General features: G+C 28.9%; 2 protein-coding genes across 7 annotated transcripts in view; one reads left to right on the top strand and one right to left on the bottom strand.

The window, feature by feature from the left end:
* LOC105216730 (uncharacterized) overlaps positions 1-16,283 on the top strand; it is a 230,424-nt gene extending 214,141 nt beyond the window's left edge. For 3 of the 6 annotated variants that reach the window (XR_008471219.1, XR_008471220.1, XR_008471221.1), the window contains 2 exons: positions 10,256-15,846; positions 16,092-16,282. The gene's annotated coding sequence lies outside the window, so the exon portion shown is untranslated. Of the gene's footprint in view, positions 1-10,255; positions 15,847-16,091 lie in introns of all 6 variants that reach the window. The other 3 variants (XR_008471223.1, XR_008471222.1, XR_008471218.1) reach the window with 2 other exon arrangements.
* The window catches only part of LOC105216726 (high affinity cGMP-specific 3',5'-cyclic phosphodiesterase 9A), a 226,243-nt gene that overhangs the window by 16,916 nt on the left and 185,356 nt on the right, over positions 1-23,971 (bottom strand). The gene's annotated exons all lie outside the window — the stretch shown is intronic.

The following is a 23,971-nucleotide window of genomic DNA, read 5'->3' as shown; positions in this document are numbered from 1 at the left end:
ATATTAAAATCAGAAGATGATTTTTTACTAAATTTTGTTTAAATAATATCTCTGTAAAATAATTTTTAGTACTGGATTTTATATAAAAATTTTATCATATTTTAATACATTGAGATAAAATATTTCAGTACTAAATTTTAATAAAATATTCTTAGTGCTAGAACTAGAAAAATATTTTTACCAAATTTTAGTACTAAATTTTCCAAAATTTATTATTATATTGAAATATTTTTTTTACTACATTTTGTTAAATAATATCTTTGTAAAATATTTTTTGTACTGAATTTTAGATACAAATTTTTTGTTATCATATTTGAATACATTGAGATAAAATATTTCAGTACTAAATTTTATTAAAATATTCTTAGTGCTAGAACTAGAAAAATATTTTTACCAAATTTTAGTACTAAATTTTCCAAAATTTATTATTATATTGAAATATTTTTTTTTACTACATTTTGTTAAATAATATCTTTGTAAAATATTTTTTAGTACTGAATTTTAGATACACATTTTTTGTTACCATATTTGAATACATTGAGATAAAATATTTCAGTACTAAATTTTATTAAAATATTCTTAGTGCTAGAACTAGAAAAATATTTTTACCAAATTTTAGTACTAAATTTTCCAAAATTTATTATTGTAATATTTTTAGTATTAAAATCAGAAAATGATTTTTTATTAAATTTTGTTAAATAATTTTTAGTACAAAATCTTTGTAAAATATTTAGAACAGTTTTTAAGATAAATATTTTTGTTATCATATTTGAATGCATTGAGATAAAATATTTTAGTACTAAATTTTATTAAAATATTCTTAGTGCTAGAACTAGAAAAATATTTTTACCAAATTTTAGTACTAAATTTTCCAAAATTTATTATTGAAATATTATTAGTATTAAAATCAGAAAATGATTTTTTACTAAATTTTGTTAAATAATTTTTAGTACAAAATCTTTGTAAAATATTTAGAAGAGTTTTTAAGATAAATATTTTTGTTATCATATTTGAATGCATTGAGATAAAATATTTTAGTACCAAATTTTATTAAAATATTCTTAGTGCGAAAAAAATATTTTTAGTACTAAATTTTGGTAAAATATTTTCAGCATGAAGTTTTAGTACTAAATTTTTATTACATATTCTCGGGGACTGGAAACACAGAAAATTTAGTACTAAATTTTTCATACTTTTTTCGTACTATTAGAAATGACAAATAGTTGCTTTAATTAACTCTCGATGCCAAAAGTTTGGTACTAAATTTATTATATTTTTTAATTATAAGAGAAGAAACAAATTTTAGCGTTTTAGTATACAATTGTTTTGGAAAATAAATTTTGATAAATAAATTTTTAGTACTAAATTCTATGAAAATTTTTAGTTCTAAATTTATTTATAAAATTCGAAGTGTCTTTAATAACACAATTTTTAGTGTACGGAAAATTAGTACTAAAATTTTAATACATATCTTTTTTGTAAATTTGTTTAATTTTTGGCGCATCAGTCTTCTTTTGTTAGTCTGTATAATATTGCGGTACAATGAGTGTATGTAAATAGTTTTTAGTACCGAGTTCTGACTTCACATTATTTTCAGATATCGGTAAATGAGTTTATAATTTGTTTAGAGAATCACTTAGAATGTGCTCCTAGTGATTTTCTTTCTATACTTTCCTTCTTTCCTGAGATTTATTCTTAGAATAAAATTTAATTATCGCCGTAAATATATATGTACGTTATACACAGGCAATAAAACATATTGACTTAGTCAAGCCACAGTATTTTCCAGCTAAAGCATTATGTTATAGACAGTTAAAAGTGTCTTGTGCATTAAAGTCTTGCGCCACCTTGAAAAGGACAACATCAATGGAGCAAAGCTTTCTTTTTATCGTAGACAGCCAAGAGCTCACATGACTTAAGTTTTGCATGCATACATTCTGCCCCCCGTCTCATAATAGTAAAATCCAAAAAGCGATCAAACTTGAGAGGCAGCATAAAAAACAATAATAAAAATCTGTCATTTTCGAAAGGCAGCTGCATAAATGAAATCTCAGCACAAGGACAATGAACGCAAATCAACGACAGGCAGCAGAGCAAAGCAAAATTCAACATAGGAAAAAAACAAATAAATAGCGAAGAGCATAGCAGTGTGACTCAAGCAAGCGTACGAGATCAGAAAGTCAAATATAAAGCAACAGACGGTTTTGCGGCCGGCGGCATATCAAAAAAATTTCAACTAATATACATACACATCGTGCTAGGCTTGTGCGCCTAAAAGCAGTGCTGGTATGGCGATGTGAAAGTTGGATGCGAGTGTGAATATAAACACACACTCTCTCTTATTGGTTTTGCTCCTTTTAGGCCACGCCACGCAGATTGGCTTATGGCACTTATTTATTAACATGCGAATGGCGGCGCGTCGGCAAAAACTGCTTTGTTCCGTTCACTAATTTGTATATATGTATGTATGAGTGTATGTTTTGCAGACGCGTCTTTTGCGTATTCTTCCATGTTGTATGTAGATTTACGCTAATAAGAGATGATGTTTTGATTTTGTGGCATTTATTTTAGTCGTAAGCTTTGCTTAAGTGCAAGCCAGAGACTTTGTAGCATAAGTGGTCGGTTTACAGTGTGGTTAAGTTGAGCATTTGGCGTTGCCTTTGAACTTTTTGACAACAAAATAATTTTGATTTGAAAAAAATTAATTTTTTGGTACTAAATGAAAGAGCTTTAAGGCTGAGTTTTTTTATCATAAATATTGTAGTTAATATTATACTACAAATGTGTACTAAAAATTAGAATCTAAAATTCGTACTAAATAAAAAAACTTCAACTCAGCTCAGCAGCTAATCTTTTTTCTAAAAACATAGTTTTTTCAAAATTGTACTAAAAATGTGTACTAAAAATTAAAATATCATAATATTTTTGGTAGAATTTGAATAATTTTGAACTTTATAACTTTTCGATACTTTGAATACTGAAGTTTTTGAATTTAAAAGCAATTAATTGAAAGTTGTACTAAAAATTTTTGTTCTAAAAATTAATATCCCTTAAAAATTTATCAGAATTGGAACTTTTCATAAGTTTGATTACTGCTATTCATGTTTTCTAAAAGCCAAAACCAATTATTTTAAATTGTACTAAAAGTTGGGTACTAAAAATTAATATCTTTTATATTTTTTTAATCATAATTGGGGAAAATATTTAGCTTTCTACTTTTTAGTACTTCTACTTACGTTTTCTGAAGCAAGAAAAAATTATTTAAAATTGTACTAAAATAGTGTAATAAAAAATAATATTTCTAAAAATTGTATCATAGTTGGAACTTTTTTTACGTTTTGAATATTGTTCCTTAAATTTCCTAAAATCCAAATTTAATTTTTGTAGATTGTACTAAAAATTCATATTTCTTAATATTTATGGCAGAATTGTAAAAAAATTATCTACTTGTTGGGTTTTTAGTACGCACATCTGCTGCTTCCAGAAGGAAACTTTTTAAAATTCTTTTGTACTAAATAAAAAAAAAAAAAATATTTTTTAGTACAAGAATTTTTTTTTTTTTACAAAAAGTATTTACTATTATTAGTACAACTATATTTTTTATAAAAAGTGTTTTTTTAGATTTTCTAATACTATTGCATTTCAAACATTTTAGTACAACATTTAAAATTGTACTACTATTGTGTACTAAGAATTAATATTTCAAAATTTTAAATCATTGTTGGAACTTTTTTAAGTATGGAATACTGTTACTAAAGTTTCCTAAAATCCAAACTAAAATTGTTTTAAATTGTACTAAAAATATTGTGTACTAAAAATTCATATTTCAGAATTGTGAAAAATTGTCAACTTGCTGAGTTTTTAGTTCTCATAGCTGCTGTTTTTTCACTAGAAGGAATTTAAGAATTATTTAGTACTAAATTTTTTAAATACTTTTAGTACTTTCTTTTTCTTTAAATTTTAATACAACAATTTTTGTACTCAATTTTCAATATTTTTTTTCCAAAAATAAAAAAATATATTTTTTTATTATTTTTAGTACAACTATATTTTTTTCATAAAAAGCGTTTTTTAGATTTTCTAGTACGGTTTTCACACATTCATATTTCAGAATTTTTAGTACAATAACTTACTAGTACCAATTGCTTTTTTTTTAATTTTAGTACTAAATTATATAAATGTATTTAGTATATTATTTTTCTTTAATTTTGTGGTATAATAATTTTTGTACTACTATTTTTTTATGGAAATTATTAGGTCTACAACTTTGTTTCCGACGTTTTTTGTTTGTAAATTTAAGGCTCTTTTTTTTGTATAAAAACGGTTACAAATGTCGATGAGCCTCTGCCGCACTTTCCTTGGAATTAAAAAAGAAAAGCAAAATTTCCCGCATACATTTGTTTCGGCTCAAAAAGTGACGTTTTCAGTAGAGAATAAGAAAATTTTGTTGGTCCAAGATCGATATAAAACGATTTTATCGATTTACCTTTACCCTTTATTTACCCTTGCTTGACCCTAAAGACATCAATTGGAAAACGGCGGAAGCAAAGTTGTAGACCTAATAAGAAATAGCTTTTTTGTATTCAATTTTTAGTACTATTTTTTTCTATTAAAAATTTTGTACTATTTTTTATTCTTTTTTGGTAGAACAATAAAACATTTTGCTTTGTTAATACAGTCATTTTGTGCAAAAATACTATTTTTGTTTTTATTTTTTTTTAGTACAACGATGATAAAACTAGCTTTTTAGTACAGTCATTTTGTACTATATTATTTATTCAGTTTTTAGTACAACAATAAAAATAGAGCCTTTTTAGTACAATCTTTTTTGTACTATTTTTTTACAACACTTTTTTAATTTTTTGGTTCAAAATTACAAAATAATGCTTTTTTAGTACAATAATTTTGCATAAAATTTTGAGAACTATTTTTTTTTATTTATATTTTTTAGTACAACAATGTAAAAAGTAGCTTTTCAGTACAATCTCTTTTGTACTAAATTTTTAATACAATAATTTTGCATAATTTTAGTACTTTTGTATTTTTTAGTACAACAATAAAAAATTGCTTTTTAGTACAATATTTTTCCACTAAATTTTTAGTACTATTTTGTATATTTAAGTACAACAATAAAACATTTTGCTTTTTTAGTACAGTCATTTTGTGCCAAATTTTTGGTACTATTTTAATTTTTTTTTTTTAGTACAACAATAATAAAACTAGCTTTTTAGTAAAGTCATTTTGTACTATATTATTTATTCAGTTTTTAGTACAACAATAAAAATAGAGCCTTTTTAGTACAATCTTTTTTGTACTATTTTTTTACAACACTTTTTTAATTTTTTGGTTCAAAATTACAAAATAATGCTTTTTTAGTACAATAATTTTGCATAAAATTTTGAGAACTATTTTTTTTTATTTATATTTTTTAGTACAACAATGTAAAAAGTAGCTTTTCAGTACAATCTCTTTTGTACTAAATTTTTAATACAATAATTTTGCATAATTTTAGTACTTTTTTATTTTTTAGTACAACAATAAAAAATTGCTTTTTAGTACAATATTTTTCCACTAAATTTTTAGTACTATTTTGTATATTTAAGTACAACAATAAAACATTTTGCTTTTTTAGTACAGTCATTTTGTGCCAAATTTTTGGTACTATTTTAATTTTTTTTTTTAGTACAACAATGATAAAACTAGCTTTTTAGTAAAGTCATTTTGTACTATATTATTTATTTAGTTTTTAGTACAACAATGTAAAAAGTAGCTTTTCAGTACAATCTCTTTTGTACTAAATTTTTAATACAATAATTTTGCATAATTTTAGTACTTTTTTATTTTTTAGTACAACAATAAAAAATTGCTTTTTAGTACAATCTTTTTCCACTAAATTTTTAGTACTATTTTTTATCTTTTAGCACAACAATAATTTTGTATAATTGTTTTTTAGTACACTTTGTGACAAATTGGTACTATTTTTTTGTTTTATAGTACAACAATGAAAAACTAGCTTTTTTTTAGTACAATCTTTTTGGTACTAAATTTTTAGTACAATAATTTTGCACAATTTTAGTACTTTTTAAATTTGTAGAACTTTTTTTTTTTAATTTTTTTGGTACAAAATTACCAAAATTACAAAATAATGCCTTTTTAGTACAATAATTTTTCATAAAATTTTTTAGTACTATTTTTTATTTTCATTTTTTAAGTACAACAATGAAAACACTAGCTTTTCAGTACAATCTCTTTTGTACTAAATTTTTAGTACAATAATTTTGTTCAATTTTAGTACTTTTTTAATTTTTAGAACACTTTTTTTTATTTTTTTGTTACAGAATTCCAAAATAATGCTTTTTAGTACAATAATTTTGCATATAATTTTTAGTACTATTTTTTTATATATATTTTTTAGTACAACAATGTAAAGTACAATCTCTTTTGTATTCAATTTTTAGTATTATTTTTTTATTTTTTAGTACAACAATAAAACGTTTTGCTTTTTTAGTACAGTCACTTTGTGCCAAATTTTTGGTACTATTTTGTTCTTTTTTTAGTACAACAATAAAAAACATTGGTTTTTGGTACAATCTTTCTTGTACCAAAGCTTGAAATTTTATAGTTCTAAATTTTTTAGTACCATGTTTTTAGTACTTTTGAATAGAATGATATTATTTCTAGAATGAGCTTTATTAATATTTAGTTATTTTACTATACTGTTTAGTGGAAAATAAATTTGTGCTCTACTTCTCCACACCAATTCTCAAGTTGTCTCTTCTCTAGAAAGCAGCATATATATTGTGTCTACTTTATTGCTAGAAATTTCGCTGTAACTATTTTATTGCCAAATTTTGCTGCAGCTAACCAAACTTCACATAATTATAACTGACACATGTGCTGTGCTTTAGCGGCGCACAGTGAAATCACAAGCAGCACCTCTAATTACTTTAATAACTTTTACAAAGTTTTCTTTTTTACGTCAGCAAAAACTGTATTAATTTCTCGGTTTTCACATTTCGTTTTGTATTTATATACAGCTTTTATATACATATGTATAGATATAGATGTATGTGTAACCGCATATACTCACACAATTGCAATGAAATGCAGTGCACGAAGCGTGTGTGTTGCTATAAAAAGCCTAGACCCCAAAGTGGAGGTTAAAAATAAATGCACACACCACACACGCAGGCCTATATGCATATACATATATATGGTAGCTAACAGCCATCCTGGGTCATGTGGCACGTGGAAAAGCAATTATTTTTAGCAGCACAAATTAATGTACATATGTGTGTCGGCGTGTGTGAGTGTGTGTGTGTGTGTATTGCTGTCATTATGAGTGGGTAGGCATAAAAGCGTCGTCACGACAATAAAATGGTCAGCGGGTCGGATTTATACAAAAATTTATATTTTTTACGATTGATACAGCTGGCTGGCTGACTAGCCCATGGCTAAATGACAGTTGGTAAGGTGAGGGGGTTAGGTGGCGTGCAACAATTTGTCGTTATATAACAGTTATGAGCGCGCGCTTGTTTGTACGAGTGTGTGTGTGTGTGTGCATGTGTCTCCCTCTCTCTCCAATTAAAACACTGTCATGCTGACCACAGTTGGTCACATTGTAAACTGTTGCATGCCTCCTGCACCGTTACAACTAACAGTCAAATATTATTTTTTTCATTACTACCTTTTGTGTGTATGCGTGTGCATATATCATATTTATATAGAATAGTTTTGTGTGCGCTCGTCTATTTTATGCCTGCGCCACATTGTCTGCGCCAGCTGACCGAAAATGGCGCGACGGTCGATATGCTCACTGTTCGCTCTTATAATTGACATTTATTGTTCTTCGACTTGTTGTACCTGACTGGCATGTCGAATAAATGAATGCACACAAACTTACTTGTTTCATGCTTATACACATACGATACATACATTGTATATGTCTATGGTGAAGTTGAAGTTGAGTGATAATAAAAATGGGAAGCAACAATGCGCTCAATATGTGACGACCTATGCGAAAAGTTTCGTGCAACGCGAGCTTACGCTATAAATACATAACTGTCATAGCTGGGAGGGATAACTTTACAATTTTACTAAATTTTTGGATTTTTTTTTTTTATTTTTTATATAAATTTTCAATGACACAGAAACAAAAATGCGAAATGCAGTATCTAATAGATTTTATAATATTTTTTAGTTAAAAAAATTTAAAAATTTAAAAATTTAATTTTCAAATATATTTAATTTATATTTTTTATTTAATATTTGTTTTAATTTATTTTTTTAATAAGAATTCAAATATTTCATTCAATTCTTATATTTATTTTTTTATTTGTTTAATTTTTATGTTTTTGAATTAATTTTTATATTTATAATTTTTTTTACTAATTTTTATATTTATTGAATTTCCACTGTCAGAGAATTCTGTATTTTATTTATTTTTTTTACTTTTTTTATTAAAATTTTATATAAATATTTTTTTTTTATTATAAATATTTAAAGATTTTTTTATATTTAATTTTTTTATAATTTGTTTATATTTTTTATATCTAATTTTTTAATATTTAATTTTCATTTTACTTTTTTTATTTAATTTGTTTTATATTTATTTTTTATTAACTTTTTTGTTTTTATTAAAATTATATAAATATTTTTTTGTTAAAAAGATTTTAATATTTTTTTCATATTTAATTTGTTTATATTTTTTTTATCTAATTTTTTGTAATATTTAATTTTTATTTTACTTTTTTTATTTAATTTGTTTTATATTTATTTTTTTAATATTTAAAATTTTTTATCTTTTTTGTTTTTATTTTTTTTATTATTTTTACTTTGGTTTTTATTAAAATTATATAAACATTTTTTTTTTATATTTAATTTTTTTATATTTTTTTATCTAATTTTTTGTAATATTTCATTTTTATTAAATTTTTTGTTTTTATTATTTATATTTTGTTTTTATCAAAATTATATAAATATTTTTTTTTGTTAAAAAAATTAAAATATTTTTTTATATTTAATTTGTTTATATTTTTTATATCTAATTTTTTAATATTTAATTTTCATTTTACTTTTTTTATTTAATTTGTTTTATATTTATTTTTTATTAACTTTTTTGTTTTTATTAAAATTATATAAATATTTTTTTGTTAAAAAGATTTTAATATTTTTTTCATATTTAATTTGTTTATATTTTTTTTATCTAATTTTTTGTAATATTTAATTTTTATTTTACTTTTTTTATTTAATTTGTTTTATATTTATTTTTTTAATATTTAAAATTTTTTATCTTTTTTGTTTTTATTTTTTTTATTATTTTTACTTTGGTTTTTATTAAAATTATATAAACATTTTTTTTTTATATTTAATTTTTTTATATTTTTTTATCTAATTTTTTGTAATATTTCATTTTTATTTTAATTTTTTTATTTTTTTTTTAATATTTCATTTTTATTAACTTTTTTGTTTTTATTATTTATATTTTGTTTTTATCAGAATTATATAAATATTTTTTTTTGTTAAAAAAATTCAAATATTTTTTTTTATATTTCATTTGTTTATATTTTTTAATATTTAATTTTTATTTTAATTTTTTTATTTAATTTTTATTTTATATTTTTTTATATTTAGTCTTTTTTTATTTTTTTATATCTATTTTTTTAATATTTCATTTTTCTTTTTACTTTTGTATTATTTTTATTTTATTTTTAATTTAATTTAATTTTATTCATTTCTACTTTCAGTATGTTTTTATATACAAATTCAAAAGTTTAATGCAATATTTATTAAATTTTTATTTATTTATTGGTATATGATTTTTTTATATTTCTTATTAATTTATTTATTTTTATTTTTATAAAATATAACTATTTAATTGTAATTTTTTATTTCATTTTATATTATATGAGTTAAAGAGAAGTTGAAGACCATTTATTGATTCAAAATATTGCGCAATCTTATTGTACAATAACGTATATATTTACCTAGGCATTTGATAGAAGAAAACAATAATTTTAAATATTCCAAAAATATTTATATATTTTCTAATTACTAAATCTCAAAACCTGACAATAAATTTTTTTTAAAACATTTCTTGTTAATAAAATATTTATTGAATACATATTTTTAAATACTGATATTTTAGAATACATTGCAGAAATATTTTAATTACAATTTTTTATTAATTAAAGTTTTATTTTATTCTCTCTTTTCATTTAACCTCAACGCCAACACCCACGAGCGCGTCCATCAGCGGTAATGCTACAAGGCTTCAGAGCAGTGAAAAGGTAGCGGTGCCAACGAGGACGGGTCCATTGGGCGCTTACATTAGAGTGTGGAAGCCGTCGTGTTGCGCACATGCACCGACAAGCTGCGTCGCATAGGCAGGCGATTGACTCGAACGACAACCGTACCTGAGCGCAGAGACAGCAACTGGTAGCTAGCAGGGCAGCAGATTTCCTACATTTCGGTGCCTGCTTTCGATTTGCTGATACCGACGCGCAACCTGGCGCACTACGATTATGCGCAATATTGCCGTTCATTATGCGGAGCGCCTACTGATTTTGGCCGATGTACCGTATCTACGCAAGCTGCCCGCTTTGTTGAAGCGCGCTTAGCTAGAGCTGCTGGTGCAGTTTTTAGGCGCACTTCGAGGTGCGTCTACACGACGAGGAGCAGCGCGACTACTGCTTACATCACCTGCACACTTTTCTGCCAGCGGAACTAACGGAGCTTTTCATGCGCCTGCAGTACGGTGACACTGGGTATACTAATTATATGGCGCCGAACGCGACGCGCTCACTAAAGGAAGCGCCAAATACCAGCAGAGCTCATCTGCCATCCGCTATATAGCTAATCGACAACCACGATGCGAATTTGCTGAAATTGTGGCGCTGGTGTACGCACAGCTAACTCAATGAAGTACTCGAGACGCTGCTCACAGGACGCTGTGAACGCCTACAATCGCCTGAAGAAGAACGCCATCGCATTGCCTATAGGTATTTTGCGCGCGCCCTTCTACCACAGCTGTCTGGAGCCCGCGAAAGTATACGGAGCTCATCGCGCACGAAGCACCAAGCGGGAAATGCGGTGAGAACGAGAATATCGCCGATACGGAGGGCCTGCGCCTCGCTATCGAGACCTACCGACGCAGTGCGAGAGAAAATGCTACGCTAACGGCGGTGCAGCTCAAGCTGCTTCGCGCAGACGTGTTGCGGCACAAGCGCGTCAACCTCGATGACGGCGTACCGATGCGGCAAGCAGAGCCCCATATATCTGCCGTAAAAATGCAGCATATGGATCGAGGAGTAGCGGAACGGAGCGCGCAGGGCCTATAAATTGCTGTACAGCTTTATATTGCATTGTATATATCGTTTTTTTGTAGATTTCAATAAAATTTTGCATATAGCATTTAAAACGAGCGTCGTTTTTGGTTTTTATCGGGGTGGTGGGGGTGTAGCCTAAATTCGGTGCACCCGGTATACCTAAAAATCCACTAGCAAGGCTACTGCGTGCGAAACGCGCTCAAAAAAGGGTGGATCGCATGGGATCTGTAGTAAAATCCAGCAAACCATTGCTGTGGATCGTTATTAGTGACCATTTACACCTAAAATCGAGGGTTTTTCGTTCGGGGACCGATATTCTGAGCATTCTACCCCATTTTTTGCCACAAATCGCTTCATAATTCGATATACTAGTGTAATATGGTCGAATAAAATGCTGGGAAGCGAGATTTCCCCTTTTTGAAGCCGTTTTATTGCCCTAAAATGCGGGGGAAAGCAGTATCCCACTTTTTGTGCTAAAATTTGGGACCTAAACCGTTTTTGCTACGAATTTTGTACTAAATTCTGCAGATACAGCTGCTGGAATCCGTTCTAGATAGCTCGTGCTGCTTCCTATAGCCTTTTGGAAGCTTTCTAGCCGTGGGATTTTGCAGAAAACCGGCTTTTGTAGGCTGGGTTTAGGTAAAATGAGCTCAAAAAGGGTGCTACTGCATTCAGAACCCCATTCTGGAAGCAATTTCTAGTAGAATTTAGCAGAAAATCCGCTTTTGGAGCCTGGGTTTAGGCAAAAGCAGCTCAAAAAGGGTGCTACACCCCATTCTAGAAGCAAATTCTACTAGAAATTGCTTCCAGAATGGGGTTCTGAATGCAGTAGCACCCTTTTTGAGCTGCTTTTGCCTAAACCTAGCCTACAAAAGCGGATTTTCTGCAAAATTCTACTAGAAATTGCTTCCAGAATGGGGTTCTGAATGCAGTAGCACCCTTTTTGAGCTGCTTTTGCCTAAACCCAGCCTACAAAAGCGGATTTTCTGCAAAATTCTACTAGAAATTGCTTCCAGAATGGGGTTCTGAATACAGTAGCACCCCTTCTGAGCTGCTTTTGCCTAAACCCAGGCTCCAAAAGCGGATTTTCTGCTAAATTCTACTAGAAATTGCTTCCAGAATGGGGTTCTGAATGCAATAGCACCCTTTTTGAGCTCATTTTACCTAAACCCAGCCTACAAAAGCCGGTTTTCTGCAAAATTCCACGGCCAGAAAGCTTCCAAAAGGCAATAGGAAGCAGCGCAAGGCATGTAGAACGGATTGCAGCAGCTACACCTGCAGAATTTAGTGCAAAATTTGTACCAAAAACGGTTTAGGTCCCAAATTTTGGCACAAAAAGTGGGATACTGCTTTCCCCCGCATTTTAGGGCAATAAAACGGCTTCAAAAAGGGGAAATCTCGTTTCCCAGCTTTTCATTCGACCATATTACACTAGAATATCGAATTATAAAGCGATTTGTGGCCAAATACGAGGAAGAATGCACAGAATATCGGTCCCCGATCGAAATACCATCGATTTTAGGTGTAAATGATCACCAATAATGCCCCGCTGCAATGGTTTGCTGGGTTTTTACCGCTATCCCCATGCGATCTGCCCTTTTTTCAGCGCTTTTCGAGCGCAGTAGCCTTTTTAGTGGAATCACAGGCATAACGGGTGCATCGCTAATAGGTTTGCGGCCCCACCACCACAAAAAACCAAAAACGACGTTCCTTTTAAATGCAATACGCAAAATTTTATTGAAATCTACATAAAAAACAATATATACAATGCAAAATGTAACTGTACAGCAATTTATAGGCCCTGCACGCTCCATTCCGCTACTCTTCGCTCCATATGCTGCATTTGTACGGCGGATTCATAGGGCTCTGCTTGCCGCAGCGGTATGCCGTGGTGAATTCCTCGAAATTACTCACCACATTATTGACGCGCACGCAATGCGCATCGTGCAGATTATTGGAGGTTGACGCGCTTGTGCCGCACCACGTCTGCGCGAAGCTCAAGAAGAATAGCTTCAGCTGCTCCACCGTTAGTGTGGCGTTTTCGCCCACACTGCGTCGGTAGGTCTCCAGAGAGAGGCGCAGGCCCTCCGTATCGGCGATATTCTCATTCAATGTCACTTCTCCATCATCGTAACGCTCACTGAGGTAGCAACGCGATTTGGTGCCAAATTTTATTATGGCTTTGGCACCCCAGTTGCCCACCGCATTTCCCGCCTGGTCGTAATTGAGGCCGTCATAATCAAAGCCATGCATCAGCTCGTGCGCGAGGATGTAGACGAAGCTACCGTATATTTTCGCGGGCTCCAGGCAGCTGTGGTAGAAGGGCGCGCGCAAAATACCTATAGGCAATGCTATAGCGTTCTTCTTCAGGCGATAGTAGGCGTTCACATCCAGTGGTCCGTAATTGTTGTAGGCAGGCGGCGCGCTGCGTCCTGTCAACAGCGTCTCGAGAACTTCGTTCAGTTGGCTGTGCGTACGCCAGCGCCACAATTTCAGCAAATTCGCGTCATGGTTGTCGCTCAGCGTTATGGTGGATGGCAAATGAGCTTTGCTGGTGTTGGCCGCTTGCGGTAGCAGTAGACGCATTGCGTGCAGCTTCTCCATACCGCGCGATTTGGTGAGCGCGTCGCGTTCAAATACATTCGTAGCGTTTAATGCGCGTTCAAATTGCATTTTCAGCTGTGAGAAAATGTCATTTAAAGCGTTCTGCGTGTGCGCCATATAATTAGCTGCATCCCCTGTGTCACCGTACTGCAGGCGCATGAAAATCTCCGTTAGTTCCGCAGGCAGAAAGCTGTGCAGTTGTTGTAAGCAGTAGTCGCGCTGCTCTTGATAGCTCTCCTCGTCGTGTAGACGCACCTCGAAGTGCGCCAAAAACTGCACAAGCAAATATTTAGCCAGCAACTCCGGTTTAGTGTGCTTCAACAAATCGCGTAGCTTCCTTAGATACGGTACATCTGCCACAATCAGCAGGCGATCCGCGTAATCGTTGGGCAACTCAACGGCTATATCGCGCACCACTACCGCGAAATATTCGCGCAAATTCAACTCAGGCAGCTCTGCGGCCAATGACGCCAGCGTTTGTGGCTCGCGCAATAGCACCAAGCTCGCGCTAGGCACCAGCTCAAACAGTTGTTTCTCAAATTCCACCACTTCGCTGGCAAGCGCTTGTGCGCGGCGTACTCGCATACCCAAATCCAACATCAAATATTTCACATACCGTTTGTATATGTACTCCGAGTCACTGTCGTATTGCGCCGCGTTGCGCGTCGGTTTGAGCAAATCGAAAGCGGGCGCCGAAATGTAGAAAATCTGCTGCTCTGCTTGCTGCCAGTTACTGGTGACTAGTAATCGCCATAACGACTGCACGCCAAAGCGACGCAGCTCCGCGCTCAGGTACGTGCCCCAGTTCAGTGTGTCGTTCGAGTCAATCGCCTGCCAATGGGGGTTCAGCACGGGCCAATCGCTTATGCGACGCAGCTCGTCGGTGTATGTGCGCAACGCGACGGCTTCCACATCCGAATGCAAGCGCCCAGTAAAACCGTCCTCGTTAGTAACGCGATCGACGCATGCGTTGAAGAAACGCACCGCTACATTTTCGCTGCGCTGAAGCGTTGAGCGCGTGTCTTTTTGCTCAAGCGCCTCTTGCTTGTCCAATAGAAACGCCATCAATTGTTGTTTATTATCCGCTTTGACGGCGCTCAGTGTGTCGTGTGCACCGCGCGCGCGCAATTGATATGGTGCACGCCAATTACCGCAAGCGTATTCATAGAAGTCGTCGCAGGGCCACATTACATCGTCCACATAATTGTACATGGTGTCCAGTTGGCGCGGCCAGTAATCCGCTGCGCAGCTAGGCGGTGTAGCATTACCGCTGGTAGGCGCGCTTGTGGACGTTGGTGTTGAGGTGCTTTGATCCGCATTTGCATTCGTTGACACGCGCCCCTCTGTTGTCGCAACGGTCGCTGCGTAGACGTCACGATTTACATGACCTAGCAAGAGCAAGGTTAGCAGCATCGTAGAAAATAACACGCGCCGACAAATATTTCGCATTTTGATAGCACCGCTCACTTTTACGTACACTTTCACACTGAATTCACTGTGCGCATTTCACAGAAACGGAATTAAAGGCGGTCTAACGCGTCGCTGAGCCACTGATAAGCGATTTATACCGCTCTCATTGATGCTGTGTAGCTCAGCAGGCTTTCGCGAATTGTTTTGTTTTGTATACTGCTGAGGCAGCACAGAAGCTTATCGCTTAACTGTAGCCCGTGAGAATCCACACAAATAGCTTTCAGCTGATACGATTTATGATTTTATAGTGTAAAGTGTAAACATAATCAGCCGGAATATAGAAAGCTATATACTGTATATATATTTGAATATATATTGTGCGTTCTTATCGGAAATGCCGTGCTCTTGAATGGAAATTAGAATTGATATTGATCGGTGTCTATAGACTCTATAAATAGCTTCTATATAACACAGATCTATAATGTTATTGAGAAAATATATAAAAGTATGTGTATAATATACATATAATAGAATATTTAATTTATATAGATAAAGGGTAATATCAGTTTAATTTAAATTTAAAATTGCAGCCCGTTTCAAAGAAAATTAATTGTGAATGAATTAGTTTGAGAAACTGTTTCGTACGCAGAAATTTAAATTTTAAATATTAAAATTTAGTATCTAATATCTGAAAATATAAAACATTTTGAAACACACACATTTTCAAATTAAATATTTTTTTCTTTTCAGCGGGAGTTTCAGCTTTGGAGTCATAAAATAATTGTCGATAAAATTGAAAAAAAAATTTAATTAAGCAAATAGTAAAAGTTAAATTTTTCTCTAAATATGTAAAAAATTATGAAATAAAATATATGTAAATTGTATTATCACAATAAAAATTGTAAGGCACATAATAATATGTGGATGAATTAAAAAATTAATAATAATTAGAAAATAAAAGTATATTATAAATATGTTTTGGAATATTCTGCTGAAATAAAATTTTTTAAAAAGTTGGTTTTGTATCAGAATACTTTTTTGGTAAGTAAATTTTCATAGCCTTGTTGCTATGTTTATTACACTGAAAATTTACAGAGGATTATAGTAGGGAGTGATTGTTTTGCGAAGTCTTTTAAAACAGAATTCTTCAAAAATAAAAAAAAATTGTTTCAACAATATTTTTGAAAAATTAAATATCGCAAAAATTTATGCATTAATTAAAAAAAAAATATATTTTATACATGTTGAAAATCGATAGATTTTTAAAATCTAAAGTTTAAAAAAATAATAAAAATAAATAAAATAAATAAATAAATGCTAAAAATATGTGGCTACTCTAAAATACTAAAATTTAAATTGTGATAGATTTAAAAAAGTTAAAGAAATTTATATTTAACAAAAAAAATAATAATATGTTGCAAATACAAAAAAATTAAATTCAATAGATAGTGATAAATTAAAAAAATAATTTAACTAATTTATAAATGTAAAAAATAATAAAAGATATGTGACAAATATAAAAAAATAAACATTAATTTTTGAGAAGTAAAAAAAAAAATAAAAATCAACAAAAAAAAATTAATAAAAATATGTGGCAAATACAAAATAAAAATAATTAATTTGTATTCAGTGAAAAAAATTACAAATTAAAAAAAATAAGAATTTGACAACAAAGTTAAATAATGGGAAAAACTGAAAAATTCTAAAATTTTAAATTCAGAAATTTAAAGAAATAAAAATATGATAATTTGAACGCGAAACAAATTTAAAGGAGTCTTAAAATAAAAATAATAAATATTATAGATAATGGTAATAAATAGTTTCAGGTAAAATTTTAATATCAAGAAATAAGTTAAAATCTATAAAATATAATTTAAAAAAATTAAAAAAAAAAAAAATTATTTTAAAAAATATATATATAAAAACAAACATTAATTTTTAAGAAGTAAAAAAAAAACAATAAAAAACTGAAAAAAATAAAATTCATAAATTTAACAAAATGATAATAATAATATGTGGCAAATACAAAATAAAAAAAATTAATTTCTGTTCAGTCAAAGAAATTTGGAAATAAAAAACATTTTTGATTTAAGAATTCGACAACAAAAAAAAAAAAAAAATAAAACCGAATTAATTTGTTATAAGTTAAATATGGGAAAAAATCTTAAAAAACTTTACAATTTTAAATTCAGCAATTAGAAAAACATAAAAACAAAAAATTTGAAAATCAAAAATTTAAAAGTACGCTTGAAATAAAAAAATAATTTCAATTAAAATTTTGATATTAAGAAATAAGTGAAAATCTATAAAAAGAATAAAAAAATTAAAAAACAAATAAATAATAATGTGAATGTAAAATAAACATAAAAAAACTAAAATAAAAAAAAAAATAAGTTGTATTTTGTTAAAAAAAAAAATTAGCAAAAATATATTAAAAAATAAGTGAAAATTAAAAAAAATTATAAATTAGAAATTAGGAATTAGAAAATAAAAAAAAAAATATTTTTATACAATGAATTAGAAAATAAAAAAGAATTAAAAAAAAATTAAAATAAAAAACGAAAATAAAAATAAAATTCATAGTTAAAAAACAAATTATTATTTTATATTATAATTGTGTTTTGTTAAAAAAATAAAAATATATTAAAAAAAAGTAAAAATTAAAAAAAATTACAAATATGGGGCATTCTCTGGAAAAAAAGCCACTTGAAAAAAAAGAAGGTCTTTATTTTCTTTGGCAATGATATACCTTATAGTACATGTAAAACCAAAAATAAAACATATGGTTTTAGGTCTGTGTAACGCGGGGTTGCCATATTATAAGGGGCCAAAGTTTTTTGTAAAAAAATTTTCGAACCGCCATAACTTTAAAACTAATGAACAGATTTTAAAACACCAAGTGACTTTTTTGTACAGAATTTCTCAAACTTTGAAACTGTATATCGTAAAAAAAATTTTTAATTTTTATTTTTAAAATTAATATTTCATAGCAAAAAATGAAATTTTTTTTTTGAATTTTTAACAACGTATGCCCCCTTCGATTTTTTTCGAAAATATCTTAAAATGTTCCTTTTTTCATTACCTTTTTACCCCTTAAAGGGAATTTTGGGACAGCAATATTTGTATGAGCTACAAATAAAAAACCAACTAAGAACATGATGAAAAATCATTGATTTACGCACTATTATTACCAGAATTTAGCGTAACCCAGGATTAACGACGTGGACGTAGCAGACATTTAATCCCTTTTTGTTTTTTTATTTTTTAATATTTTTTTAATTTTTTTGTATTTTTCAAATTTTTATCTTTTTTGTTTTTGTTTTTTATTTAAAATTATCATTATGGCAACAAGTTGTCATATTAAACGTGGCATATTTTAAATAACTAATAACATCATAAAACACTCCCGACATGAACACACTCGTACTGACTATAAAATTTAAAAATTAAAAATTTTTTTGCTCGCAGAAAGTATAATTTTATTGGTTTTTTGGTATTAAATTAAAATGGTAAAAATTATTACATAGTTTTACATAAATATAAAAATTCAAAAAAATACTATGAGAAATACATACATATACAAAAATCAAAAGTAATAATAAAATATCTATTAATCTTTCAAAATTAGTTAATTTTCCTTAACAAATATCCGTTCTCTCTTTTTTCTAATTTCTGAATTCAATTACGGCGCATTGCATCCCTACGGAGTTGTCTAAACTTTTTTATACTGTCGATGCATTTAATATCTATTGCGTTGCGAACCTCCCTCTTGGTGCAGCAAGTGCGAGAGGTCACACAATATATGATATCCTCAACCTTATTGGGATCCAATTGATCCTTAGAAGGACGTTGACTTACAAAAAATGTTGGCATGGGCTTGTAACTTCGTGCATATTTCACAAGGGCTTCTAACGGGAAAATCATGGAAAGTAAGCTGCGAGTGGCTTCGGACGGAGACTTGAATGAAATAGAGGTGAATTTTTCGGTTGGCACTCTTGTGCCATTCGGACCAATCACGATATAGAGTAGAACGGCATCATTGGGCGGTAATGATATTAGCCAAGGTATCGAGGATGCCATGGGGGGCGAGGGAACACCAACACTCTGAGGAGTGTTCGTGCGAGTCCCGGCCTCAGTACTTGTACCGTGTGCAGCATTCGAGTTATTAGTTGTTTGAGGTTCTTCGCTACCATTTACCACACGGGTCGAATTTGTATAACAGGAACGGCTTGTACTTGGTTCGACATTCAATTGATTAGCTGGGTTGGGCGATGCCATAGTGGCCAGCACCTGATACACCGCTGTAGAGCAGCCACTATCGATGGCGGCAATAAAATCACTCCACCAAGCTGTATTTTGGCTACTTCCCTGTGACGGATTCTTACTTTCCTCCAATATTTTCTGCGCTAATACATGTTTAGCTTTAAGCGCCATTTGAAGTTTCGGGTTGACTAGTTTAATCGTTTCGTTCGGTAGTTCGCTAAACTTTACCAACCAACTGTTTATGAATGGTATTGTTTCCCCTGGATTCCTTGCATTGGTGATCAAATCATTTTCGGCTTGGAGTTGAGCATCGGCAATAATCGGTAGCATTTCCATTTTTTTTTCTTCTTATTTTTTATATTTCGCACAATATATTTTTACTCTTTACTTTCGCACTTACGTCTGTCACCTGCGGATGTGAAGTTCACTGTGAGTATAGCTCGGTGAAGACACCAGATTTTATAGGTCTGTCGTTGAACGAAGCAAGCTCTGAGGTTAATTCACAGGTAACATGGATGCATGCGTAGTCGTTTCAGGTAGTCGTTTATTCAATAGTAGGGTATAATAACAACAACAAAATAGTACATTTTAATCCCTTTCCTTTGTGCGTTCTTCAACTCTTAGCCTTAGCTAAGATACACCCATCATTTTTGTACCTAACAATAGTTTTCAAACACTTTACTGATATTCCTCAATATCTCTCTATATTAACAAGGGAGATTGACCTTGCGTAAAATACAATTAAGCTAACACACCTTTTGGATTGATGTCTGAACAACGTCTGAGACGTGTTTTTGGTTCGTGCTCAATCTTACGTTGTTATAATTGCTAATATTCTTAAAACTAGGACTGTCATCTGCCTAAGGAAATAATTATTGTATTATTTTTCATAGACTATATGGCAATGAAGAAGTTCTATGGTACATATGGGGCATTCTCTGGAAAAAAAGCCACTTGAAAAAAAAAAGTTCTTTATTTTCTTTGGCAATGATATACCTTATAGTACATGTAAAACCTAAAATAAAACATATGGTTTTAGGTCTGTGTAACGCGGTAAAATTATCACGTACTTGAATCTAATCTATGTAATAATTTAAAAAAAAAACCAAAAAAAACAAACAAAAAAATTCAAAATTTGAAAAATACAAAAAAATTAAAAAAAAAATATTAAAAAAATAAAAAAACAAAAAGGGATTAAATGTCTGCTACGTCCACGTCGTTAATCCTGGGTTACGCTAAATTCTGATAGTAATAGTGCAAAATCAATGATTTTTCATCATGTTCTGAGTTGGTTTTTTATTTGTAGCTCATACAAATATTGCTGTCCCAAAATTCCCTTTGGGGGGTAAAAAGGTAGTGAAATAAGGAACAATTTAAGATATTTTCGAAAAAAAATCGAAGGGGGCATAAGTTGTTAAAAATTCCAAAAAAAAATTTTGTTTTCATTTTTTGCTATGAAATATTAATTTTAAAAATTTTTACGATACACAGTTTTAAAGTTTGAGAAATTCTGTACAAAAAAGTCACATGGTGTTTTAGAATCTGTTCATTAGTTTTAAAGTTATGGCGGTTCGAAATTTTTTTTACAAAAAATACAAATAATATGGCAACCCCGCGTTACACAGACCTAAAACCATATTTTTTATTTTAGGTTTTACATGCACTATAAGATATATCATTGCCAAAGAAAATAAAGAACTTTTTTTCAAGTGGCTTTTTTTCCATAGAATGCCCCATATTAGAAAAATTAGAAAATAAAAAAAATATATTTTGAAACAAAAAAGAAACTAAAAAGAAAATTCACAATCAGAAACGAGAAAAAATTTTACAATTGAACATTTTAATTACATAGTAAAAAATATATTGAAAATAAATTAATATTTTATTTTATGAAATTGTATTTTGTTAAAAAATTTTTAGCAAAAATATATAAAAAAAGTAAAAATTAAAAAAAATAGAAATATTTGAAAAATTAGAAAAAAAAAATAGTTTGAACCAAAAAAATAAAAAATAAAAAAAAAATATTTTGAATCAAAAAATTAAAAAATAAGAAATATTAAAAAAATAAAAATTAAAAAGAAAATATTTTGAAGCAAAAAATTTAAATAAAAAAAAAACTAAAAAGAAAATTCACAATCAGAAACGGAAAAAAATTTCACATTTTTCAAAATTTTAATTGAAAAAATAATTTAATAATAAATAACCTTTATAAAATTTAGTTTTTGTTCGAAAGATAATTTGTTAATACGATATTATTTTATTTGAATGCTATCTTCTTAAGAAGTAGTTTTAATGACTTGAAATTGTAAGCAAAACAAAACAATAGCAAGGATTTTTATTACAAATAAAATTTTTACGAAAAAAAATTATTGTAAATTTTTATTTAAAAAATGTTTTGCAAATAAAAAGGGAATTCTCTGTTCGCATTTCGCTCAATTACTTGTCAAATGACGCGAATATTTGTGATTTATTTCAACCGATATTATTTGTTTTGCTGCAAAAAAAACCGATTTACTTTGTTTAATTTTTTGCTTGACTTTTATATCCAGATTAAATACATATGTATATTAGTTGCTGTGGCGCACATTATTTAAAGGAGAAATCAAATAAATAAACAAACAAAACAACAAACGCACGCACAGTTCTGGCGAGACGGCATTGTAAATTAATATAGCATACATTTAGGATGCATTAATAAAAGCAAATACCACAGCACATACTCATATATATAATACAGATATACATATGTATATATGTTGTATATATGTAAATGTAAGCATTTATTTGCCATATACAGTTAGGTATTACCGTTAAATGAGCATATAAATATTAATTAAGTCGCACTTTTAACGCTTGCATTATTAAAATAAATGAATTTCGGCTTGCCAAATGGAGTCAGTGTAGCCGCGTGTGGGTGTTTTTGTCCCAATGAAATTCATTATTATTATAAATTTTTAGCTGCATTATGTCAAATTTGATTTCAATTGCTAATTGCTGTGAAATTGTTGGATTATTTAAATTCCATATGAGAATAACGTCCAAATGTATATAATTAAGTGCTTTATAGTGTGCGTTTGTGAGTCGCTATATAAGCTTTTAGCGCACAATATATTTAGTTAATTGAATTACCGTTATTTGTTTTGGCATTATTTTTGCATTTTGCATGCGCTTTTAATGCGCTAAATTCGAGGCGCTTAAATGCCTAACATTTGCACTAAATAGTTACATTTAATTAATTGCCATGAATGTACTCAAAAAAAATTATGAAATTTATGTAATGTGTGTGGCTCAGTTGTTGGCTAGAAATAAGCAGGCTGCGTGGTTATTAAAAATAATTGTATTTTAATTAGTGCTAATATATGCAAATATTAGATACTGTAAATAGGCAGACATTTTTGGGATTAAATTTCAAAATTTAAATTAGAAAAATAAAAATAAATAACAAAAAAAAATAAAAAAATAAGAATTTAGTAAAAAATGTTTAGAAAAATTTCGAAATTTTTTCCCACCATTTAGGATTTATAAAAAAATGTGTTATATGAGAAAATTTTTGTCCAAACTTTAAATATATATTTTGTATTTGGTAAATAGGAAGTAAAATTTATTAATTAAAAATTAAAAACAAAAAAAACATAAAAATAAATAAATAAAAATGTATAAAAAAATATAACAAAAAATCGGTACTTGCAATAAAACCTAGTTAACGAATCTAGAAAACTAATAATAATTGAAATTTATTAAAAAAGATTTTTTAATATGATGTGAAAATAATTAAAGTCAAAAAACTTGAAGACAAAATTCAACGTTAAAACAAAAAAAAAATTTTAAAAAAATATTAAAAATTAACTAAACTCACAAAAATTAATTAATTAATAAAAAAATTGCTTCGATATTTAATTATAAATAAAATAAAATAATAAGACATACTAATAACAGAATTAAAAAATATATAGTAAAAATTATAAAGAAAGACAGAGAATTTAAGAAATAATAATTTAAAACATTATAAAAAACAGCGAATATGTAATTTTATATAATACTGCATTTGCAAATATATTTAGTAATAATAAATTATAAGTATAATCAATAGTAAAGAGGATAAATTAATTTAACAATTTATTGGAAGAAATTACGAAAAAATAAAATATTATAAATAAATAAAAAATAAATTTATTTACAGTTGAGAAAATTAAATTAAAAACAAAATATAAAAAATAAATAAAATATTTTATAAAATTAATAAATTAATTTACGGTTCAAAAATTAAACGAAAAAAAAATAAAGTGCAATAAGAAAAAATAAATAAAATAACATAAGAAAAAAAATAAAATAAAATACGAAAAAATATATACAGTATACTCTAGAAA

This window comes from Zeugodacus cucurbitae, chromosome 5 (assembly GCF_028554725.1).
Source record: "Zeugodacus cucurbitae isolate PBARC_wt_2022May chromosome 5, idZeuCucr1.2, whole genome shotgun sequence".
NCBI lineage: Eukaryota > Metazoa > Arthropoda > Insecta > Diptera > Tephritidae > Zeugodacus > Zeugodacus cucurbitae.
This window is presented reverse-complemented; position numbering and strand designations above follow the sequence as displayed.